This window comes from Ornithodoros turicata, chromosome 3 (genome assembly GCF_037126465.1).
Source record: "Ornithodoros turicata isolate Travis chromosome 3, ASM3712646v1, whole genome shotgun sequence".
Taxonomy (NCBI): Eukaryota; Metazoa; Arthropoda; class Arachnida; order Ixodida; family Argasidae; genus Ornithodoros; species Ornithodoros turicata.
The window spans coordinates 60,352,077-60,377,312 of record NC_088203.1 but is presented as its reverse complement, the minus strand read 5'-3'; the positions used below and the strand labels follow the sequence as shown (position 1 = coordinate 60,377,312).

The 25,236-nt window shown below is 45.3% G+C and overlaps 1 long non-coding RNA gene across 1 annotated transcript; it reads left to right on the top strand.

Annotated features, from left to right (window-relative positions):
• Window positions 1–5,230: 5,230 nt before the first annotated feature.
• LOC135387170 (uncharacterized) lies at window positions 5,231–23,083 on the top strand. Its single transcript, XR_010420909.1, has 3 exons — window positions 5,231–5,320; window positions 20,558–20,746; window positions 22,674–23,083. It is a non-coding gene; the product is annotated as an uncharacterized LOC135387170 (long non-coding RNA).
• The last annotated feature ends 2,153 nt before the right edge of the window (window positions 23,084–25,236 follow it).

Here is a 25,236-nt window from a genome sequence, read left to right as displayed (position 1 = left end):
TCCACAGGTGGCGTTGTCACCGTGGAACATTGACGTCTCGCCGAGACGCACTGTTAGCGCCGACCCAAGATCGTGTCACTTCCCTACGCCAGGCTGACGAATCCCAAGTAGGACGAAACAGCTGTACTTGGCTGGGAGTGCACGATCAAATTGTATACATATGCTCAACGTGCAGCCACAAAGCTACGGCTATTTTCACTTTGTACATGTACTTGCTGGCTTGCACTGCGGCCTCCACAGGTGGCGTTGTCACCGTGGAACATTGACGTCTCGCCGAGACGCACTGTTAGCGCCGACCGAAGATCGTGTCACTTCCCTACGCCAGGCTGACGAGTCCAAGTAGGACGAAACAGCTGTACTTGGCTGGGAGTGCACGATCAAATTGTATACATATGCTCAACGTGCAGCTACAGAGCTTCAGCTATTTTCACTTTGTATATGTACTTGCTGGCTTCCACTGCGGCCTCCACAGGTGGCGTTGTCACCGTGGAACATTGACGTCTCGCCGAGACGCACTGTTAGCGCCGACCCAAGATCGTGTCACTTCCCTACGCCAGGCTGACGAATCCCAAGTAGGACGAAACAGCTGTACTTGGCTGGGAGTGCACGATCAAATTGTATACATATGCTCAACGTGCAGCCACAGAGCTTCGGCTATTTTCACTTTGTATATGTACTTGCTGGCTTGCACTGCGGCCTCCACAGGTGGCGTTGTCACCGTGGAACATTGACGTCTCGCCGAGACGCACTGTTAGCGCCGACCCAAGATCGTGTCACTTCCCTACGCCAGGCTGACGAATCCCAAGTAGGACGAAACAGCTGTACTTGGCTGGGAGTGCACGATCAAATTGTATACATATGCTCAACGTGCAGCCACAAAGCTACGGCTATTTTCACTTTGTACATGTACTTGCTGGCTTGCACTGCGGCCTCCACAGGTGGCGTTGTCACCGTGGAACATTGACGTCTCGCCGAGACGCACTGTTAGCGCCGACCGAAGATCGTGTCACTTCCCTACGCCAGGCTGACGAGTCCAAGTAGGACGAAACAGCTGTACTTGGCTGGGAGTGCACGATCAAATTGTATACATATGCTCAACGTGCAGCTACAGAGCTTCAGCTATTTTCACTTTGTATATGTACTTGCTGGCTTCCACTGCGGCCTCCACAGGTGGCGTTGTCACCGTGGAACATTGACGTCTCGCCGAGACGCACTGTTAGCGCCGACCCAAGATCGTGTCACTTCCCTACGCCAGGCTGACGAGTCCCAAGTAGAACGAAACAGCTGTACTTGGCTGGGAGTGAACGATCAAATTGTATACATATGCTCAACGTGCAGCTACAGAGCTTCGGCTATTTTCACTTTGTATATGTACTTGCTGGCTTGCACTGCGACCTCCACAGGTGGCGTTGTCACCGTGGAACATTGACGTCTCGCCGAGGCGCACTGCTAGCGCAGACCTAAGATCGTGTCACTTCCCTACGCCAGGCTGACGAATCCCAAGTAGGACGAAACAGCTGTACTTGGCTGGGAGTGCACGATCAAATTGTATACATATGCTCAACGTGCAGCCACAAAGCTACGGCTATTTTCACTTTGTACATGTACTTGCTGGCTTGCACTGCGGCCTCCACAGGTGGCGTTGTCACCGTGGAACATTGACGTCTCGCCGAGACGCACTGTTAGCGCCGACCGAAGATCGTGTCACTTCCCTACGCCAGGCTGACGAGTCCAAGTAGGACGAAACAGCTGTACTTGGCTGGGAGTGCACGATCAAATTGTATACATATGCTCAACGTGCAGCTACAGAGCTTCAGCTATTTTCACTTTGTATATGTACTTGCTGGCTTCCACTGCGGCCTCCACAGGTGGCGTTGTCACCGTGGAACATTGACGTCTCGCCGAGACGCACTGTTAGCGCCGACCCAAGATCGTGTCACTTCCCTACGCCAGGCTGACGAGTCCCAAGTAGAACGAAACAGCTGTACTTGGCTGGGAGTGAACGATCAAATTGTATACATATGCTCAACGTGCAGCTACAGAGCTTCGGCTATTTTCACTTTGTATATGTACTTGCTGGCTTGCACTGCGACCTCCACAGGTGGCGTTGTCACCGTGGAACATTGACGTCTCGCCGAGGCGCACTGCTAGCGCAGACCTAAGATCGTGTCACTTCCCTACGCCAGGCTGACGAATCCCAAGTAGGACGAAACAGCTGTACTTGGCTGGGAGTGCACGATCAAATTGTATACATATGCTCAACGTGCAGCCACAAAGCTACGGCTATTTTCACTTTGTACATGTACTTGCTGGCTTGCACTGCGGCCTCCACAGGTGGCGTTGTCACCGTGGAACATTGACGTCTCGCCGAGACGCACTGTTAGCGCCGACCGAAGATCGTGTCACTTCCCTACGCCAGGCTGACGAGTCCAAGTAGAACGAAACAGCTGTACTTGGCTGGGAGTGAACGATCAAATTGTATACATATGCTCAACGTGCAGCTACAGAGCTTCGGCTATTTTCACTTTGTATATGTACTTGCTGGCTTGCACTGCGACCTCCACAGGTGGCGTTGTCACCGTGGAACATTGACGTCTCGCCGAGGCGCACTGCTAGCGCAGACCTAAGATCGTGTCACTTCCCTACGCCAGGCTGACGAGTCCCAAGTAGGACGAAACAGCTGTACTTGGCTGGGAGTGCACGATCAAATTGTATACATGTGCTCAACGTGCAGCTAATGAGCTTCGGCTATTTTCACTTTGTACATGTACTTGCTGGCTTGCACTGCGGCCTCCACAGGTGGCGTTGTCACCGTGGAACATTGACGTCTCGCCGAGACGCACTGTTAGCGCCGACCGAAGATCGTGTCACTTCCCTACGCCAGGCTGACGAGTCCAAGTAGGACGAAACAGCTGTACTTGGCTGGGAGTGCACGATCAAATTGTATACATATGCTCAACGTGCAGCTACAGAGCTTCAGCTATTTTCACTTTGTATATGTACTTGCTGGCTTCCACTGCGGCCTCCACAGGTGGCGTTGTCACCGTGGAACATTGACGTCTCGCCGAGACGCACTGTTAGCGCCGACCCAAGATCGTGTCACTTCCCTACGCCAGGCTGACGAGTCCCAAGTAGAACGAAACAGCTGTACTTGGCTGGGAGTGAACGATCAAATTGTATACATATGCTCAACGTGCAGCTACAGAGCTTCGGCTATTTTCACTTTGTATATGTACTTGCTGGCTTGCACTGCGACCTCCACAGGTGGCGTTGTCACCGTGGAACATTGACGTCTCGCCGAGGCGCACTGCTAGCGCAGACCTAAGATCGTGTCACTTCCCTACGCCAGGCTGACGAGTCCCAAGTAGGACGAAACAGCTGTACTTGGCTGGGAGTGCACGATCAAATTGTATACATGTGCTCAACGTGCAGCTAATGAGCTTCGGCTATTTTCACTTTGTATATATATATATATATATATATATATATATATATAAGTTCAAAAAAAGACGCGGAAACAGATTTTAGGGAAGTTACAAACACTAGTTTATTACTTAGGGAGACGTTAAAAAGTAATATGGGCAAGGGGTCGATGTTTCGACAGTGGCACTGTCTTCGTCAGGACATAAGATGCGTAGCTGGTTACAGATTACTTAAATAGGTTTGATTATGACGTCATGTACCAAACCTATTTAAGTAATGTGTAACCAGCTACGCATCTTATGTCCTCACGAAGACAGTGCCACTGTCGAAACGTCGACCCCTTGCCCATATTACTTTTTAACGTCTCCCTATGTAATAAACTAGTGTTTGTAACTTCCCTAAAATCTGTTTCCGCGTCTTTTTTTTTTTTTTTTTTTGAACTTCTGTAAAACTTCGTGGCCGTTTGATAATCCTTTTACCTCATCCTATATATATATATATACAGGTGCTTACATAACAGTGACGATGTGGATTAAAATGACAAACACGAGGCGACACCACACTGTGTTCAACATCCGTAGTAGTTCATAGACGAAATTGACGCAAACGCACTCCATAGCGCAGAAGCCCGTGCGTGGCTGCAAACAATAGTCATACTCAGTTATGCAAACATACATAAGTTGCAGGGTCTATTCTAAATGCCCCTGGATAGCACTCAAGTCGAATTTGTCAAGCATATGAACGTCACGGTGGTATCTAGACAGCCTTGGAACTCTAATTTCATGCGCAAACAATCCTTTCTTGTATTTCGGGTACAAGCCCACGCGTCCCGCCAGCTTAAAACACACATGACAACACACTTAACTTCAATAAATGTGTAGACGTGCGCCACCAGAAGCAGGTCCAGTTGTGCCGGCACCATCGTAGCGTGTAGCCGCGAACATCTGCCCGCTGGGACATTCCATCACCGTCGGTCAGGACCCATAAAGGGGAATACTATCTCCTCCACAAATAAGCCGAAATATGGCATAAATTCTCAGCGTTTTGCCACATTCAGACATCGAGTTACCAACACACCAAGCACACGAGCAATATAAACAAACATGTCTGTCATACGACACCGCACTCAAACGACAGTAAACGATTGTTTTCGTCGGCGAAAAGAAAAAAAAACAGGTAACGGACATCCGACAAAATTAGCTGATGTAATCGTGACGGTATGGCACGTGACCTTGCAACGACGAATAATTTTTAGGTATCGTTGTTTTCCGGACAATGTCCCCAAAGGAATGGACTGTTAAGGCTATAGGCTTCAGCGTCCAGTCTCCGGATGGAGTTTCCCATCACCCCCTAGTACTCCCAAACATCTTGCAACACCCCCCCACACACACACACACGCACAAAAAAAACACCGGCCAGAAAGGTCACAAATGCCACAAAAGCAGCAGATATGGGCGTCACATACCCCGCTACGGGACTCCCCCGAGATGAAAATCCTGGGGATATCACTGGCGCCGCGCCGTAGACGCAGAAGATGCGAGGAGTTATTGGGGACCATATTTGATCGCTCGGCGAGAGGTGGAGATCGTGCCTACTCTTCCTGCTCCGTAACTTGACACAACATAATTTTGAATTACCTTAGAAATTGTACTGAAATGGCAGACGTGTGGTGGTTGTGTACATTGACATACCCCAAGCTTTTACGCGTAGAGAATATCAGGAACCAATAGTAATTCTAAGCTGAAGAACGAAAGGAATTGTTTCTCGTGTTTGTGTTAGATTTTCTCGCATCACAAAGAAAAGACGAAGACGACAGAACAACAGCCCCTTCGTGCCAAACTGCTTCGAGCACCAACGTATCTCATTCTTGAGGAAAGCAAGCTTATTCACGAACACGGTACGTCTGTTAGAAATTTTCATGACTAGCTGTTCTATCCGACGACATTTCCACTGCATGGTTAATGTAGAGCATACTATTGCGAACAGAGTTCGAGGTAACTCGTTACAAGTAACTCGTTACTGTAACCAAGTTCCTTTTTTGTAACTTGTAACTTAACTCGGTACTTTTACGCCGTGGTAACTTTCAAGGGAACTCGTTCCTTTTCAGGTAACTTTGCCAAAGTAACTTAAGTTCCAAGTTACTTTTAACTCGCTTTTCACTCACGTCCACATATTTTCTTGCTTTCTCTCCGGTTCCTTCATGGCATTTTTTGACATAAAACGTGATATTCAATCTATGACAGTATTTTATTCAGGAAGTAACAACCGCTGCCATTGCAATGAAGCTGCGCCCACAGGGAGTAAGATGCAAAGCGTTCGAATAGACCTCTACCACAGAAACGTCATCATGACATTGATAGACAGACTGAAACCGAAAAAAATCGGAAGGAGAGGGCTGGGTTCCACAAACGGGCACTTGTTCGCTGCCTCCCACTGAAAGAAAACCAGGACCTATAGGGTCGCGTCCCTTTAAGGGACCATATCGTAATCCCCTCAAGACCGTGGCTTTCGGGCGCGACCTTGTTCACCTCTAGCTTCGAGCGTAGTTCAATTCAACCAAATTTGTGGCGCTGTCGAACACTATGACGTCATTTGTTTGCAAACAGGGAGAGGTCTATTGTTGGACATAAACGAAAACGATCTAAGCGTGTTGCACTCCTCCGCAGGCAACTCAAGCTCAAGTGCTCACGCGCGCTGCACCTTCATAATGGTACTTTGTGTCCGAAGTAACTTGGAAGTAACTAGTTCTTTTTTCTTTAAGTAACTCAGTAACTGCGAGTTACATTTCATACTGAAGAACTTCGTTATTAACTTAGCTACATTTTACACACTGTAACTTAACGAGTACAGTGTTACGTTGTAACGAGTTCTTTTTGACCGGTAGCTTCTCAATCTGTGGTTGCGAATGATGCACAAGTGCGTTAAATTATTTGCGAGAGTTGCCCACATGTCAACTGAACGCATTGTAAGCAGACCTTATACACGAATATATTGTCTGTTCAGTCGGCTTACGTTGTTTATAGGCTGCTTGCGACGCAACACTCGGCAGCGTCCTGGGTAGGATTATCCAATCGGGACTGTGAGTTGGTGTACAATGGGCGCGTTAAATAGAGGCCTAGGATTGACCAAGATGACCAGTACCGTGGTTAAAACGTGCGTCAGACGTAGTGCACTGTGGTCATTACACTAGTAGCTTGAACATTCCGAAGAATTCGGGGACAATACGAAAAAGCATTATCCACCTTCTTTTTCATTGGGAATCAAAACACATTCCGCTGACAGCGGTTTAGCGTTTCAGAGTTTGAATGTAACATAAAAAGGGGAGTGCTTCGCGTTCGTTTTTAATGTAATTTCTCTGGGTGAAAATTTGATCTTCGATGTTCCATTTCAGTTTCAAATTGTTCATATATTAAGGAGGCTCCGTTTGCTGAACTGAAGAGTTGGGATGAAACCCACCATTATTTCCGTCATTTATTCCTAACACTAATTCCGTTGAAAGATTGAGCCTCTTACGTTGTGTAGTGCTCCTAAAATATTTATAAAATTGACACGTTTGTAAAATTGAAAGCGTACACAAATGACTATGTCCTGCTGAATGCGCGGTCGTTTTTAATGTAATTTCTCTGGGTGAAAATTTGATCTTCGATGTTCCATTTCAGTTTCAAATTGTTCATATATTAAGGAGGCTCCGTTTGCTGAACTGAAGAGTTGGGATGAAACCCACCATTATTTCCGTCATTTATTCCTAACACTAATTCCGTTGAAAGATTGAGCCTCTTACGTTGTGTAGTGCTCCTAAAATATTTATAAAATTTACACGTTTGTAAAATTGAAAGCGTACACAAATGACTATGTCCTGCTGAATGCGCGGTCTCGAAAAAATGTTCTGCGCATACCGAACTCCCAGCACGACCCTCTAACTTGCGTGTGGAAACAAGTAATTTTGCAGTACAGTGCACCTGCACGTAGAGTGAATGTCGACGCGGGTTCGCAATGGTAAGTTACGGGAGCGAGAATACCGGTGCTGAGACGAAAATTGCTGAAAGCGCGACTATAAGGGAACCTAAAGATGCGAATAGAAGCACTGAAACTTCGCACGATCATGCGTCTGTACGCGTGATGCTGAATTATGTGAAACTGGGGTGCTAGACTCGTCGTATTTTGAAACACGAAGAAACACGAAAACACGAAGAAACAAGAAGAAGAGATGGGAGGGAGGGCAACCATTGGATGCTTTCCGCAGCCCACGTGAGCGCTCCTGACTGTCAATCAAACCACAGGTCAAGGTTACCGAGACGCGCGCACTTTGAAATATTTTCATGACGTCAAAATGACGTTTTGGTTGCCCGGGGGGATGGTGTCATTGCAGATTCCAACAATGTAAACAATTCGGGAGATATGGGGCAAGACAGTCGTCGGATCGTTTCCCTGGCCCACGTGACGGCCCGTGTTGTCAATCAAACCAAAGTTCAAGGAAAGAGAAAATGCAGCTTTTGGCAGAAGTTCTGTGACGTCAAAATGACGTTGCGCACCTTTTTTTCCACCGAGAAAAGTTGAAGGAAAGATAGTTGCGAACGTTGAAGTTTGTTAGAAAGATTGCGGCTGCTTTTATGGCCATGCTTTTACTACTGCGCCTCTAACTCCCCATTTACCATGAGTATGAAGATACGTTTGAAATGCCAAATGAGCATTTTTGCCATTGTTACCCACTGTCGAAAAACGCTGTTTTTCGCTGTGTGACCATCTGCGCAGAGCCTACACTGTCAGAACACAACTTCACCGCATAGCATGATGTGCGCCAACTACAGCCACGAATGATATGCTTGTCGCTTCTGATTTGAAGTGAGAGAGGGACATAGGCATTTTTATAGCAATTATCATATATCCAAATTGCTATACGGCCCCCTCGCTCTTCGAATCAGAAGCGGTAATCCTATCATTTCATTTCATTTCAGGTATTAATCCCAAAGGCCCAGAGGGCATTACATGGGAGAGTGGCAAAGGTGGCAACGGAGATAGCATTTCATCACAATAGCAAATAAGCAAAAAGGTACACTGTCTGAACTTAAAGATCATAACTGAACAAGCGAAACATATAAGAACAACATATAAGAACAACCAAACGGAACTGTGCGAATTAATCCAGTAACCGATATGTGACGTAAAGAATGAACATTATTATTAAACAAATGTGGACAGTGAACTGCGAAAGCGATCAGGGAGAAGGTGAGAGATGACATCGATGGGGAGGTTATTCCAATCAACGCATGTCTTAGGAAAGAATGAGTTAGAAAACGCCGTCGTTCTGCAGCGGAAACGTGATACCTTGAGATGGTGGTCAATGCGTGGAGAGATGGAGTGAGCTGGTGTGATGTAGGGGAACGAAGGGATGTCAGAATGATAGAGCCTGTGGAAAAGGCAAAGCCTTGAAATGTATCGACGGGTTGATAAGGGTGGTATGTCAAGGTGAAGCTTTAGCTGGGAAATGGTAGCGGTAGTGGCCCAAGCAGCACAATGTACTGAAAGTCGAGTGCAATAGGGGTGGACGGTATGTGTCTTATCAAGGTTCTTTAGTTTCAGGCGTCTGTTCAAGGCCTTCCACCTACCCGTCCAGCCCTATTGCACTCGACTTTCAGTACATTTTGCTGCTTGGGGGAGTATATAGTTGTTGGTGATAAACCGCGCGGCACGGTTTTGGACATTTTCCAATTCGTTAGATAAGACATTCATAGATAAGATAGATAAGACATTAGATAAGACACATACAACATTCGTGTCAATGGTTTGCGGACAACGTGTTATGCGGTGAAGTGATGTTCTGAGAGTGTAGGGTTCACGCAAGATGCGCTTCTCGTCACGGATAATGATATCATTGCGCACAAGATTGTGATGTTCTCCACTTATAACACTGTACCTCCCATGGTGTGTCATGTAATGTGTTACAAAACAGAGGCTTAAAATTCTACTTCGGGGTGTCACTGGCGCTTGTCATCGAGAAATCTTTGGTGTGACTTGCGCGCACTTGATTGATTTTCAGTCGCGAGAAATATTCTGAATGTGCCAAGTCAGCGCAACTTTTTTTTATTTCGTTTGTTTGTTGTTGTCTTTGTGTTTTTTCTTGCCCGAAACAAAAAGGGCATTTCGTTTCCTCAACCAATTTCAACACAAAACACATTACCTTAATACAATGAAAATAGCTGGGGAAAACTTTCTTTGCGCAAAATCTCCCCCGCGCTAATTACTCCGTCACGTAATGTAGAATACTGTGGAAACAAACGATGAGTCTCCCCTTCAGTTCCAAGGTATATATAGACAGGTAGCGAAACTCACATAGGGCCCTGCGTCTTCAGATGACGCCATGATAGAGACTGCCAGCGCTTTCTATCCGTTGCGCGGACTACTACTTTTGTAAATAAATGACGTCAGATATGACGTCAGCAGCATGAATAATAAGCAGTGCATAATTATTAGGGCCCGGAAATTTAGGCACTAAAAACAATGGAAATAGGCAGGCAATTAGGCCCTCAAAGACAGCGAAATACGCAATAAAATACAAAAATAGGCACGTTAATCTGGTACACTCTTTGACTTTGTCGGTGTTTCACAATGCTCCATCCAGGAAAAAAAGGCTATGGTATACCGTACATGCTTTGACAACTTGGACACGAATGCTCAGGCGGCCTAGAAGGGCGCGATACTCAATACATTTAGTTCTCCGCCTTCAAAGCCCTTGAAAGGCTAAGAAAGGCCAAATATTTTGTTCAAATATACATGAACCCCTTCTAGCAAACCATGGTACTGAAGGAAACCAAACAAGAGAGAGAGAGAAAGTGCAAAACGCAGAAACGCAGAAACGAAAAGTAAAATGCAGCCCTCAGCGTGAGACTGAAAGGTGCCCTCGCACTTGCAGCTCTAACAAAAGGCTGTTATGGCATTTAAAAATGTTCAAAAAGGCTACAATTCAATAGAGTCGATAAAAAGGCAAGCAACCCTGAAAATGTCGCACTTAGGCGTTTATAGGCGTTTCGAGGCAAATGCCTAAAGTTCCGGGCCCTAATAATTATCCATGGCGTGTTTACATTTGCGAACTTCGTTTGCGTTGTATTCCATTTCCCTTTTCCTGACAGAACCATACTAATGACCCAGGGCAGCAGTACCAGGCGAGAACAGAGAAAAATAAATCATATCAGGTTTATTGACACATATCAGCTCGAAATACATACAGTTATAACAGGTTTTGACGAAGGGTACGTGATAACCACAAATAAACAGGAAGTTTTACTTAATGTCCATTCCTCACCTAGACCTAAACGTACATATAGTGATTAGCCGTTTGTATTTCTTCAATGGGTGGTCATGATGGGTCATTTGCAAAAAACATGGCATCGTTGGTACACAGCTGATTCGCTAACACTCACGCTGTCATGGCCAGCCTTGCTATGCCGGAACCTTTGTTTCGCGGGGCTAGCTACGCGGGATGCATAGCACTAATTTGTTCACACGTGTTAATGTTGGTCAACAGCTTCGAGATGTGAACGTCGCTTCCTGTTTAATCGAAAAAGAGTGTGCGAACTCCGCATTACAATACACGGACACAGGGCACGGATACAAGAATGCACGGGCAAACGAGCCTATGCTACACATGTGCAGTGGAGCAGGATACGGAAACTTATTCAGGTGGTAGATTATTAGGTATACGTGTACTAGTGGGGCAAGAGATAGCTTGTCCTATACTTAAATTATGAATAAAGTATTAGTATGTACGAGACCCATGCGTGCGTCGAAAATATTTTTTGTTTACGACCGTACCTGTGCTACCAACACCCAGGGTCGCTCGAGTCACGGAGATGACAGTGTTGCCGGGTCAGATTTGTTTTTTGTTTTTTTCGCCTTCGCTACCTGGCTAAATATACCTTGTCAGTTCCCTCTTCCATGCTTCTGCTGATAGCGGCAGCAAGGCTGGAACGACGCAGCTATCTGAAGCAACAGTGAGGAGGTTACAAGAAAAGCCGTGTCACCAGGTGCGTCGTCTTTTCGACTTTTTTTTTTTCTTTTTACGTTTACATAATTTGACGGAGGACTGCCCGGCCCGCAATTTCCGTGAATCGTACAACAGTTTTCCGTTTCCTTTTTACCATTACCCAGTAGCGCAGGTGTTTTGTGATGCCATGGGATCAGGCCTCCAGTCATGCTGTTTCTGTGTGTATTTAGTTGGGAAGAAATATTGAGTCGATTCAAAATTGAACATATAATTCTGTATTCGATTCGGAACACAGTTAAGCGCCTCGAGATCCGAAATATTATAATGTTCGCGCAGCCTAAATATATTTAACAATGTATGATTTGACCTTAAAGGAGCATTAAAGTGGTATCTAACACGGCCAAAACCTGCTGTCATCTTGTAAAGCACTATATGAAAAGCATTCCCACAAAATATTATTGTCCAAAGTTGTTTCACACACAGTTATTTTCGGGCTGCACCACTCGTCCTTCCCGTGGTGTCAACGGTTCCAAAAAATCGAGGTCGTGTCGTTGACTGGCTTCAAATCTTCCGTTTCGGACATCACGCAGCCGGAGAACGCCTGGCGTCTCCGAAGCGGTAGCAGACGCTCCGGCCTGCGCCGGTTGCTTACCTCGATCATGTGATCCCAGATCCAATGAGGAGCGTCCCTACCACTGGTGTCACATAGTGACGCGCGTAGCGGCGCTCATCACGTGGCTATCCTGTAGGTGTAAAAGGAACTGTAAAGTGAAATTTGACCCCCCTGTTTCTGTGTGTGACCTGGTAGTGTTTGCTAGTGTGATGCCTCACATAGAGCCTAAGCACTCAAAGTGGCTTAATTATTACACAACACAAATTAGAAAAATTAAATCGGACGGTAGGTTGCGCCCCGTAACAGCTAAAAAAGTCATGATGGCAGTACTCCTGTCACGTGAAGTAATACACAATGAACTTACGACCGGCTACTAATCTCCAATAAACACTACTTTTAGAATCACAAGAATTACCGAGACAATTCTTCAAAATATCGAAGAAACAGTATACCAAAATACTGTCAGCGCGGTCAGCGCCCTCTGTCTTCTCTCCTCACAACCATATTGCACGGCGACGGCGTTTGTTGCGGCCTTGCGAGGTTTATGTACGCAAAAAAGTTCATTTCGTGCCGAAGTTGAACAAAGCTTCACCTGAGACGATGCCAGGTATCTACTGTAATGTTCGGGGATACACCAAGTGTGCTATTTCGACAAGGGACGTTGTGTACCACAAGATTCCAATGAAAAATGCACGGAAACGAAAGTTGTTGCAAGCGCTTGGTCAAGACATTCGTGAGCCACGCCGTATTTGCTCAACCCATTTCTCTGACGACTCGTACGAAATGGTAGCAGCGAACGGTCGAAAACTTCTCACACGGACGGCAGCCCAGACACCAGTGTTTCAACATGTGACGTCTGAGGATGCGACCACCAGTGCAGATGAGGTATGTATTTACCGATACACAGGAATAATACATATGTGTGGTTCACTTGAAATTCAAATCGATTTTTGTGATGCCTACGGTGCGTAATGTACCAAACGCAATATCCCCCTTCCCCTGGGGAGCCCTGAGCTCTCGCAGGAGAATATAAGTGTCAAATAAATTATGCGCTATAGATACTGACCGCATTCTTCATTCATATCAGCGACACATGCTTCCATCGTGACTGACAAGAATGTGAAAGCGTGTCAACGCATGATTTACCGTCAACACCTCTCAACCTTTATCCAGTGATGAATTCAACACCTATTGCCCATACACACTCATGCTCACAGGTGGGTCAAGCTCTTGTTTTGTTTAACATTTGAACTTCTGCATGCCTTGCAGGTGCATGATATGACAATATCTTCACCACTGGTGGAACCAGCTGTTGAGTCATTCTGGAAATCTGAAGACAATAGTTTTGAATGGCCTGCTGATACAGTTTGCAGATACCGAAATCTCTTCTACTTTGCAGTGTTGTTCCCTCTGCTTCACCAGACCAGAAGAAGTACATCAAATGTGCATCATATTGAGAACTTCCGATGCATCTCACAAAGAGGCCACAGATGTTCGCGTCACGCTTCTCACCACAAAAGCAGAGTGCCCAAGTGAACACAATTTATCTTGGAAACGTCGGCGAGAAGTGAACAAGATGGCTGCAGAGAACATCCTGCTGTCCTGCACAATCCTTTTCAATGGGACCAGTGTAGCCAAGGTGTGAATTCATAGTGCCTTATGTTTTCACAGATTCAAATGACACCTTGTAGTACTTGCTGTTGACCAGTTCTGTGGTTACTCGAGCTAATTAATATTGAAGTAACCTCAACAGACCTCACCTACAACACCTACCAGAAAGGTCGCAGGCTCCATTTCGCGACACAGGTAGGATTATCAACTCACGTCATGAGAGACTGAAACATTCAAATAATCTTACTGAAACACAAGCTTTCGAATAGAGTCCGTCCTTCATTAGGTATGATACAGACACACATGGTACAGATATTTATACTGATGTACATTAGAGAAAGGGAACAAAGATGATAGTGAGGAGGAAATCCAAATTCTTGTTAGAAAGTATTGAGGGCACGAAAAAATAATACAAAACAAGGCACACAGGCATTGCGTAGTTGAATTTTCAGTTACAACACTTCTATCTGCAACAATGACATAAAAGGTACATGTAGTAAAAGGTAAAACGAACAACCTTGTACAATTGCAATATGCAAATGCCATGCTCAGGAATGCTTAGTGGCCATGTAGTCCACAAGAGGATCTTGTAATAGAGGGCTAAGATACCGATGGGTAAAGAAAAAGCTTGAACCTGCCATCAAGTGCCGTGCACGTGCTGAGCTAAACCAGTGGATGCAGCGTACTTGTAACCACCTTTACAGGTGTAGTTCCAATTCTGAGGGAAATGCAGAGCTTCTACTTAGCATGTGCAGAAGTATGGGCTTACGTATACAAATCAGCTGTCATTCAGGAAACAATGTATACAAGCTTCGAGATAATGTGTCTAGGTTTGACCTGGCACGCTTTCAACAGCCATGACAGCCATGAGGGGCCATGTTTCGATATAAAGAGCATAGGGAAGACACTTAGCCATGACCATATCTTATCTTCGCGGAGGATGTAGATCACGTTCTGAGTGAAACACCAACAACTTGCAAAGATGTGAGCTGCAGTGAAATAGTAGCGGTCTGCAAAAGGCCTGAGCCCGCACCAATGGCTGCAATTGGACTAGTATGAGGGAAAACATGGGAAATTTATAATAAGAAATTGAGAAAGTGTTGCAAAGATGGATGTGCACAGACACAGAAAAGGTATAAAATTTTTGTCAACGATAGGGATGCCTCTGAGGAGAAGCCTCTGTTGATGCCATTGGCATGACCCCGCCTAAGGCCTTCTTATACTGATAAAGTCATGAACGCGAGATGTTTTATTTATGTATTTATTTATTTTATTTTTCTGGTGCCCATGAACGGCCAGAGGGCCTCCCTAATGGTGCACCACACAAACAGTCAATACAAAGAAATGAATTAAAACACCATAATTACATAAAATAAAACAAAACAAAAACAAATACTACGACAAAGACAAAACCATGTAGATGGCGAGGCAACAACTAGCCTTGCTTTGGACCCATCATGAAGGTGGCATCGAAGTTGGCGTACGACGCCAAATAAGTCACCACTGAACAGATCAAAAACCCCAGAATGGGTGTTATATACAACCTGAAGCCTCAAAGAAGGCGATTTCTCGTAACTATACCACATACATAAAATGTTTTGTGGGTTCTAGTGTTTCAATGTGGAACATAGAAATTGACCCTTGATACGATCGCAGCTGAATATAAGTCAATTATAGGCAAGGTGATAGCGTATGTTCTATTAGAGCTTATGGACTGGAACGTGTTTGCGGCAAACACCTGTGCACTGCACAGAATTTAAAAAAAAAAGCATACATACATTGCGTTACTGGTTGGTGCGAAGTAGCACTTGCAAATTGATGTGAATACAGTATGGGGATGTTCTCCTTCATTGTTTTCTTGTTTACTGCTATCACTTGTATGCTCATTCATAAACACACTGATCAATAAAGCAACATTACAAGCCTTGATGTCTGTAGAATGTATTTTACTGTGTAATGGCTGTCTGGTTGTTCCAGAAGGGTATATGGCAGACCTCTATTGTTCATGAAAGGGATACTGTTGTGATAAAGCCAAACCAGCCAAACCATCCAGTGTACTGCTGTCAAGATGGGAGGCATTCAATGCTGCCTTCAAGCACCTGAAAGAAAATTGAGAGCTTCATCTCAGTGAAAGCAAACAGACATACGCATGGTCAGACATCACCTACTGCACCACACGTCAAAAAGGCAAAAACCTTTGTATGCCTCAGAAGGAAAGTTTTCCCTTATGGCATGTACAGCACATGCTTCGAGGACTTTTCTGCAGGGCTTTTCTCTCAGCTTTCCTAATGGTCCCCAGAGCCACCTGGTAAACTGCTTGTAGGCAACGTACCGAAACTTCCAGCATGTATCATGGACAACGTAAAATCATGATATGTAACTTAACTAATAACAGATCGAAGGCACACATGGACGAACTCACTTGTTCACTCTGCTGTTCCTCTTAACAGCGTACTCGTCGCTTTCTCTCACGTAGCAGAGGATACCTGGAGCAACTCATTCTTCAGTCACAGTATTTTAAAGTACAGATTTCTTGAAATGCAACCGCTGTGCTGCTTCAGTAACGTCTCATTTCGCGGCAACAAAGGCATGCATTCTTCTGCCGTCGGCATCGGCACGTATCTGCCACAAGGACACCTGAACCGAAAGAGCAATGCCATATTTCCGCTGCGAGGTTCTCAACATTTTCATTACACGTGAGTGTTTCCCACGGCGGCTAGGTGACTGCAATGACGGTAATTCATCATCCGTCGACGATTCTTCGGATGATGTCGTGTCATACTGCGTCTACCGCGTGCACTCATACGAACAAACGTTTTGCGGGCGTGACTGCTGGACTATCGCAAGCTCGAGGGCATTCAAGTTTGAAAAAATCAACATCACACGACGTGGACCTCAAAACAACATTACGCCTTCGCCACAGACCGGGCGGATTAGAAAAGCGAGACTAGCCGTAGCCGACACGAGCCAACCCAGTGTTGTGTCTGAGGGAGTACTGAGCTTTGCGCTCGAATGCAGTCTTTGAAATTCGATTACTCAAAGAATGAAAGGATTTAAAAAGAAATATTTCGTAACTGAGATGTAGTCTTACTAGGCTTTCATAAAATCATAAGATAACCCTGGGTTGAAATTCACTTTACAGTTCCCTTAAAGAGGGTATTCCGCGCACTGGGGATTCGGTGGGCTCTTGCAGGCGTCCCAATTTCGCTAGGTTGCACGAACTGTGGGAAAACTGTTTTCGGCCGCCTAGCATTCCATACCGACCAAAAACAGAAACAAAGTTCGTCTAGAGGCCCACAGTATGGTCAGTATGGAATGTTAGGCGGCCGAAAACAGTTTTCCCAGAATTAGTGCAACCGTAGCTAAATTGGGACGCCTGCAATAGCTCCCCGAACCTCCCGCGCGCGAAACACCCTCCTTCGCCTTCACGATAGGCACGTGATGAGCGCCACCACACACGTCACTATGTGACGCAAGTGGTGAGGGCGCTCCTCATTGGACTTGGGATCACATGATCGAGGTGAGGAACATCGCCCAGGCCGGAGCGTCTGCTACCGCTTCGGAGACGCCATGCGTTCTCCGGCTTCGTGATGTCCGAAACGGAGGGTTTGAAGGCTGTCCACGACACAACCACGATTTTTTGGGACCGCAGACACCACGGGAAGAACGAGTGGTGCAGCCCGAAATTAACTGCGTTTGTACAGCAAAAACCCCGTGCTTCTCGACAGTGTGCAGCCTGTCCGACAGTTTTCACCACGCAGTTGTTTCAGTGGCTAACAGGTGGCGCAACAATACCGCCGCCATCGCTAGCTTTCTGCTGCTGTGAATTCTGAGATTGCACAGAAGCCGCGGATATATTACTCTTGTGATCGTAATCTTATTTTCTCAGGCTGCGTATATGCTTCTTCTTTTTTAAGAAAACGTGATATAAATCATATCAATAATAGAAGTCAACAAGAAGCAGCTCTCAATGTTCGTAGCAGACGGTCTTTCCTACGAACGAATGAGGGGCTCTCTACCACGAACGTCACACTAGAGTGGGTGTGGTCTGCAGTTGGAGCGCTCCGGCCTGTCAACGCGGCAGCGATTTTCCAAATTAATTGCACCGTGGTGATACAACTTTGGACAGAAATATTTTGTGGGAATGCTTTTCACATACTGCTTTACAAGATGACAGCAGTTTTGGGCCATGTTAGATACCACTTTAATGCTCCTTTAAGTCCTTCAAGGATGTACTGCTCTGCATTTCACTCTTCACAGGAGCGGATAGAAGCGGTGCGCTTTCTCGTTCTTCATTCTATCACGCTCGTGCCAGTGGGCAGGTCGCTCACACACTGATTTTGATCGGCACTGACATAGGCCCAACTTCAGTTGCTGGGAAAGGGAAACATTTTTCTTGAACTTCGGAAGTTCAAAACTCCCCCCGCGCGACGTCATCTTTTGAACTTAGTTCTGCTTTGACGAGTCTAGCACCCCTGGTCTAGCTATTTCGAGACTCGAAATGTTTGAACACTCCGGTTGCGTAGTTTTCTCCTTTTTAGAACATTTGTAATGCTCGAGCATAACCCACATCACGATTACTAAAGCGTTTGAACGTGGCGCATACAGCAGCATATTCCATACAAAAACATTTCTACCCTCCAACGCGAGTGGTGTGGAAATGATTCCACTTAGAATTATTTAGAGATTATTTACTTAGAGAATTATTGCGTATGTCCAAGGGGGAACGCGTATGTACTGCCTCGTTGCATCTACCATGAGAATGTCGTGAGAGGGCCGTGCACTGCCTTATTTTTCCAGCAAATCATGAAAATGTAAAGAAATTAAAAAATCATTCATTTATGACTTACCACCACCAGACAAGTTCGAGAAACTAACCTTATCCCTTTCACGAGACGCAACACCCTCCTCTTTGATCACCAGGGTTGGTGAAAGGCATTTTAATGCCAATCGAATAATTCATATTTTATGCAGTTCATTCTTGCCCAGACAAGCCGCGCAAGGGCATGCCTTTAAACACCACCTCAAGTAAATTTTAGCAATAGTAAGTTGCAGTGAAAAATAGGACAACAGCGTGGGAACACAAGTAGATTGTGCTTCGCTCTGTATGGCGCTAATAGTGCAGCTCATCCGACCCTTGGGGACATTCCATCGCCGTCCATCAGGACTCATGCACAGGGACACCTCTGCAAGTCTCCTCTACAAATCTTATGTGGCTGAGGGTTGTCTGCATCTTAACGGAGTAGCAAAGTGGCTATGCTAGTCACTGAATGTCTGTGCGGAAAGGCAGACTATTATGCACTATTCAGTATCCACTGAGGATGCTGGTGGCCATTGGAATGTGTTTTGCGTCTAATCCTTAATGTATAATCGGGCGGGCGAGCACATATGGTTAGAGATGAGTGCGGGTATGAAAATTCGTACCCGCAACCGCACCGCACCCGTGGGACCACGACCCGCATCCGCAGCAATATCATTGGTGCAACCCGCATCCGCACATCCCGACTGGTACCCGCATAACCGCAGGTGCACCCGTAGCCCAATGTGCACGCATGTTTCAGTTATGCCGTATGATCGTCACAACACGAAATGGTTTATTGACTCTGGGTACATTGTCCGTTAGCGAGTCACTTTTCCAACAGTCAAACGCTATGGCAACAGTTGCATTATTGCCAACTTACTAACGCGAAGCGAGACAGTCGTAGTGTCGAAAGATAGCCAAAATTAGCCCTATGTGGCAAACATAGCGAAAGAGTGACAATAACAACAATGGGGAGTTTAAGCGCCAGGGGCGATACCCTACCCCATTTTTATTGGCAACACTACCAACCGTTCCGGTCTCATAATCCGCTGGACTCTCGCCCTCCCTCTGACTCTCTCTCTCAAAGAGTAAGCATAGAACGTGGTGCCAGTAAGTGACAAAGTTGTCGTCATCTCGCACACCACGGAACGACTGGATATGGAACGTCTTGTAAAATATTTTGGGCACAATGTGTTGTGTATTTGGTATTGAGTCTTGTTTGGTATCCGCGGGTATCCCGCACCGCACTCATCTTTACATATAGTGTCAGCTCCCTAGCACACATTTCGACCTCACAATAGCAGTTCATCCAGCAGTAAGTATGTGTGCCGAAGTGATGTCATCTTTGTTGGTATGAAATGGAATATCAGTCGGAAGACAACAGCTTGATACCAGGAGCTTTGTAGGTTTATCTTCCAAATGTACGTTATTGTTCTTTCCGGTTAAGTGGCGCAAAATAGGCTCCAGGCATGATTACAGCGCGTGTAGACTATGTTTCGTCCTGAACCCTCTGCTCTGCATCTACACACTGCGTATGTATGTGTGTGTGTTTGTATTTTTGCGTGAGGCGACATTTTCTTGACTTTGAAGACAGGGCACATCAGACAGGGAAGTGGACAGTTTCTGGTTATGAGTCGCGTCTTGTCCATTTCTCTGTATCTGCTTTACTGCCTCCTCAAGCTCAAGAAAATGTCGCCGCTTATACCTTTACACCATGCAGCTTATTACATATATTTTACTGCTTCGTTCAAGATACGAGATGCTTTGTGCCCCTTCCCCAATAATGCCAATAATCACCAAAGTTCTCCTGTACAGACGTATCCTCTGTTAACTCGTGCAGTTTAAGCTGTGTGAGGAAGGAGACGTAAACGAGGTATATTGCTAAGGTAAACGCATACCAATATGGATGTCGGGACAGAATGCATGGGCTCGAAAAATATGTCCAATGCCTTTGTGGATAAAAACTCGCTCATCATTCGCCGAAATATTTCCCAAGGGAAGTAAACCAGCATGAAACGTAAAACTGCTCTCGATGAATATGGCTCATAGCTTTACGTATTTTATATCACCGCATCCTGTGTGTAGCGGTCACCGTCAATGTAATTTTGTATTCGGTACGAACTCGCAGTTTCGCCGTCCATCACAGGCTCTCCGCATGTTGATTCGCATTTGGACTGGCGTTATATTCTCACTTTTCCTGTGCATAATTGAGGCAGAGAGTGCTTGGAATACCTTCCGAAGATGGCATCCTCATTCTACATCATCATTAACCCCACATGGGCAACCACCCAAAGGGCATCGCAGAAGTGCTTGCCAGGTGAGATTTCCTGCTAACTGATTATCTACATTTACCGCATGTATCACCTGCTGCTGCCGCAAAGACGGGTAGCTGTGGGGGCCTGGTTACGCTTCCTCGAGCGACTCCGACCCTCCTGGTTCAATTGTTCAACGATCCTTGTGTTTCACTTGTTCATGTGCCTCTGGTTTACCATAGTCTTGTACCATTGTCATGTCGCAAGGAATAGATTCGGCGTCCTAGGCGGAAGGCGCAACAGCTTGAGGACGGTATAGAGTCCCTCTTTGAAACTCAATGGCGTCCACCACAGCACAAGTGTTTGTGTTATGACGTCCTCATGCTTCTGTCTTTGCTGCAGTGTCAGGTTTGTCAATTAAAGAATTAATATTTCCCAACTGCGATTCTATCTTTCTTTTAATGGTTGTGCATGTGAAGCTCTGCATGTAGTGAGCAGTATGCATGCCTCAGCTGAGTTACGTATTCTTCAGGTATATGTCGCAAAAGGCAGTTTGTGTTATCCCTAATGAGAGCTGATTTTCAGCATATTTTAGTGTGTAGCGTCCGTGAGGGAGCAGGTGTAGAAGCAACCACGCCTGGCCAAATTACAACTTTTACTGAAAAGACTTGGCAAGTGTGGTAGTTGGTACTGAGCGGGCACCGCAAAGTTGCAAATACACAGGGACAGGAACAAGACCCAACAAGACAATAAGCTTTCATGAAAGCACATGTCTTGTTGGTTCGTCTTCCTGTGTATTTACTGCTTTGAAATGTCCGCAGTGTAACCTTTACGTATGAGTGGCGGGTAAGACAGTAACCTCTATCCACAGGTGCCCTAGCAACGTTTCGGACGATTTCTACCCTTTACTAAAGGTTATTAGACTAAAAGTGTAGTGCAAACGGCGCAACTTCCGGCATTCGGTTCTGCGGAGGTGCAGACTTTGCACTACCCTCCATTCGATTGGAAAAGGTGCCAAGGGAGTGCAGTACGAGTTCACGAAATTGCCCCCCCCCCCTTCGACGTCCGTGCAGCGTTTCGTGTTTCACGGAACAAACTACATGAATAGGGTAGCTCTGGTTGTGAGTATTTTTTTAGGTAGGCCGGTGTTTGTTATGGGGTCAATATACAACAGTCCATCAGGACGTCGCGACATCGTGGAGACGTCTGGGACAAACTATCTTAGGCTTCCACTTTTCTATTCTATTCGGCTCTACTGTACACTCTTAAGAAAAAAATCTGGAATTTCCTACTCAAGCTGGTGGAACGACAGTACTTCTACCATTTCTGGCCAATCCACGCGCGCCTTCTCTTCCGCGGGTATAAGCGGCGAAGTCCCTTTCCCTTGCTCCTTCCTCTCTCTCTCTATCTCTCTCACGTTTGTTCTAAAGAAAAAAGGGTGGAATTTCCTTCCCAAGCTGGTAGAACGACAGTTTTTGCTCTGCAGTTATACCCAAAGGGTAAAAATGGTTTGACTAGAAATGTGGTTGCAATGCAGCTCTACCGAGATGGGTAGAACATTTTACCTTTGTGTCTTAGAGTGTACTTTCTACAAGAGTAGCACCTGGCTTGCACTTCCTTTGCACTACATTACACTGCACAGTGCACATTTTGACGAATTGAAGACAGCTGATATTAGTTGCGGACTGCACCTTGCGAAATTCAACGTGGTACGTACGACAGAGAGTGCTATGTCACTCGTACCTGCATCACGCAAGGATCATGCAACACGGATGCTACATATAGCAACACTGTCACTGTTGGCTGAGGACGCATTGAAAATCCTTTATAGGTCTATGGTTCCATGAAACGAAGGCTTCGTATTTGATGTTGTGATAAAAATGCACTGCTTGACGTCCGTGTGAACACATCTACACAACTTCAGACCAAGTTGCTGGAGAAGTTGTGTGGATCGTCTCTCGCCGATTACTTAGTTACTGATCATTCTTACAGGCAGACGTAAGCTGTCCACGGCACTTGGATACCTGGAGCTTCTTACGCCTCGCTGTATCAGACACCAACGCCTGCGGAAAGAAACTGCAACTATCCTCGCCAATAGAAATGTTCCTGGACAGCGGCCTGGCCAATCAACCAATATATGTAGACTGTGTTCGAGTTAAACAGACGGGCAGCTTACAGCTGATACTTGAAGCCTGCCCCGAAGAATCCAGTATATGGACATGCCTTCACCTCTATTTCCTTCTTGGAGGCCTGTTCCTGATTATACTTGTTTTTGTCGCCTGTAGAATACTACATATACTTTTTCAAGTAGAAGAATACGTGTAGTGAACGCACTTTACGGCGTCATGGCCTAGTCGTCGCTCATGAGCTTCCAGATTAAATAAACATAACGCTGTTTCTCATCATGATGTAATTGACTGAATCGACAGATGCATCGGTTACCTTTTCTACGTCAAACACGAAGGCTCGTGAATAGAGACCGGATGTGGAGGCACTAAAAATGGGCGGTAAAACCTGTCTAATAGGAGCATATAGGCACAGTCATTACGCACTGTAAGAATATTTTTTAGGATAAGCTCTGTAGTTACAATGCAGTTACTTTCTCGTTGAAAGAGAGATTCACGAGAACATCAGTTCACTATACAGCACGGCACCTACACATAGTGCGAAAGGTTGCGGAAGCAAGAGCATATGAGGACCATTTTCATGTTATCGGGTTTTAACTTTTGCCTTTTCTCACTGTTTGTACGCTGAGAATGAAAGCTCAACGTCCAGTCACGATGTTGATGCATACTTCTACTCCGTAAGATATAACCTCCCCTGTAGCCCACTCCACTCCTTCCTGCTGTCAGTGTTGTACATAGCGGCGCTACTAGTAGCGCCCACTGTTTCTAAGTCGCCTGTGCAATAACTCGTACCTTTCAGGGTATAAATTTATACCTTCCGGAAAGGTATAAATAGTTTATACCCTAGTGGAGGTCTAGAATTTATACCGATTGGGTACACAAAATATACCGCTGCAAAGCTATATTGTAATCCAGTTTGGGACAAATTTTCAGAGGAGGGAACTAGAAAAATCACCTTTGGAGGGAAGAAAAGTCTTCGACATACACACACACGTACTACAAACACACGCAAACGCAGACATTTACAGAGCAACAAATACTGATATACCGGTGGCGACATGAAAAACTGTGGAGCAGCCTTCGTCTGGTACGCATCCTTAAGGGTGAGGACATCTAGATTTAACATTCCAGCTATACAGAAATTATGCAGCCATAAGCTCACCATGTGGATTCAAATAGGACTGTAGTGATGTCTGTGTTTCTTAATTAAATATCCGTTTAACATAGGTGATACCGTCTCAAGAAAAAATAATAATGACGTGATACAGCACGTTGCGGATGTAAAGGTATAAAAAAACATAAAGGTATAAAAAAGCAGAAGGTATCACCAGCCTCATCGATACCGTGAAAGGCATAGCCTCGGTGATCTATACCTGGTACCGGGTATAAACGCGTGGTGATGAGGTATAAATATGGTACGTTAGCTCTCCTTTATACCTCTTTCATACTCTTGAGAAGGGTTGGAGGTATAAATAGGAAATTTGTACCTCTTCTATACCCTCCAAATGTATACATCTGAAGGAGAAGGTATAAGAGCCCATTATTATACCTTATTTATACCTTTTTTTCTAACAGTGCACTACCATATTCGCTACTTTTTCCAGTAGCGGAGTAGCGATCGCGCTACATTTTAAATTGGTAACAAAAAGTGTTTCCGCTACAAACATTGGTAGCGGCGGGCTCTTTCTACCGCTACCGCTAGTTTTCATAATATGGAAGACGTGGAACACAGGGGAAAAAAGTGAGATAACGGCGAAGCATAATTTTTTCTTCCTTTTAGTTGCTTGCTAATCAGACAAACTCATATGACGATCTTCCTCAATTTCACTAACTTTCATAAGCTAAGCGCAATCGAATAGCTCGGAATATAACAAGAACAACTTTATTGTGAGATGATTAATGGGGGTTTCATCGCCAGGGGCGATACTCTACCCCATTGCTGGTGGTGATGCGGGGAATGAAATAATGAGTCCCTTCACAATGAGGATCGAAGTCCTATGGTATCCAGAAAGCTTTCAGGGCAGAATGTTGGTGCGCTTAATGTGGTCATGGACCAAGCAATTTTTGACCAAGAGAGAGGGGGCGAGAGTCCAGCTCGTTAAGGCATCCGGAGAGTACGGTTCGGTTAAGAATATAATTTGTGTTATTGTGTGCATTTTTAACTTTTTAGCTCATATTTGTGAAACACAAACACGTATGTATAGCATATTACGTAACATATGGACTACGGATAAGCTAGTTCTCGTCATACAATCAGTTGCAAACCTAATGTGAGCGTGTTGATAGCACAGTTAAAAACTGTTTTTTTTTTTTTCGTTTTTTTTTTTTTTTGCAACTGTATTGTTCGGAGCAGATAAACAAAGTGTCGTGTCCTTTCGAACAGCAGTCCGAAAATGTATCGGAAACTCCCCGAAATATCCCTCCAAACT